Below are 1,030 nucleotides of genomic sequence, written 5' to 3' on the forward strand. Positions count from 1 at the left end.
TGCATCCAACATACTCAAAACCCCCTGCACCAATCTGAAGTAACCTGAATGCTTGTGATGTTCCTATGCTAGCCTTGTGACAATTGAAAAGAGTAGTTTTTGCCTTCTCATTGACAGAACGGTTGGATCGAAGGAGATGACGTTTGCTAGGTGTCACAAAGGCATGGTTATATTCCTCATATAGTGCTGCAATGACATACTTACCTTCAAGAGTGCGTTTAACATAAATATAAGCTGGACATCCACATCTCGACTCTCTACTTCTGCGACCCTTTGATGATGAACCACTAGCGCCTTCTTCTTTTTCTCTTTTATACCCTTCTCTTGCACACAAGAACCGCTTCCAGATAACCACTCCATTAGCGTCTAATTTCTGTTGACCTATACGAACAGAGAAAGCAAGACTATGTGCATATTCCATGTAAAATTTATGAGCCGCTTCCATGTCATCAAACAACATCCCCTTCTGAAAAATGCAGCATATTAGCCTTTAAGCATTTGAACAAATTTGTAATGAATGATTTTCTGGATACAAATATGTCACCTCAAGAACATGTTGTTTTTTCTTCGTTGGTGTTCTAAATGCATCATTCATTTTGACAGTAGTCTCGTTATCTAATGAAAGACACGACGTCAAATTAGATCAGCTTATACACATATACGCATATGTAAAAAACTTGTTCATCCAAGCCAACAATTACCTTCACACAAGAAGTTCTCTTCGCGAACAGGCGATGATTCACTGTTAAAATCAGCATTCACGAGTCCCAGTGCATCTACCTCTTCTATGGAGATCACGTTGTGATGCATGGAAAGAGACACGTCAACATGGTTGACCTCCTAAATGTTCGTCTGTTCAACAACGATGGCGGCGACCTCCTGACCTCGTTGATCATCGAGTTCCATGGGATCATCGAGAGCCATCTTCCTTGTAAAACCAAGTTAACACGCACATACGACGGCCATTAATAAAAAAAATCAGTTCAAGCCATCCCACACGCGACTTCTCGCAGCGAAATAAGAACGCCAA

At 41.1% G+C, this 1,030-nt stretch overlaps 1 long non-coding RNA gene across 1 annotated transcript; it reads right to left on the reverse strand.

The window, feature by feature from the left end:
• Positions 1-366: 366 nt before the first annotated feature.
• Positions 367-830, reverse strand: LOC112898759. The gene is made up of 3 exons (XR_003229924.1): positions 702-830; positions 545-615; positions 367-466 (listed from the first exon to the last, which is right to left on the reverse strand). It is a non-coding gene; the product is annotated as an uncharacterized LOC112898759 (long non-coding RNA).
• Between the last annotated feature and the right edge of the window lie 200 nt (positions 831-1,030).

Source organism: Panicum hallii, chromosome 7 (genome assembly GCF_002211085.1).
Source record: "Panicum hallii strain FIL2 chromosome 7, PHallii_v3.1, whole genome shotgun sequence".
In the NCBI taxonomy this organism is placed as follows: domain Eukaryota; kingdom Viridiplantae; phylum Streptophyta; class Magnoliopsida; order Poales; family Poaceae; genus Panicum; species Panicum hallii.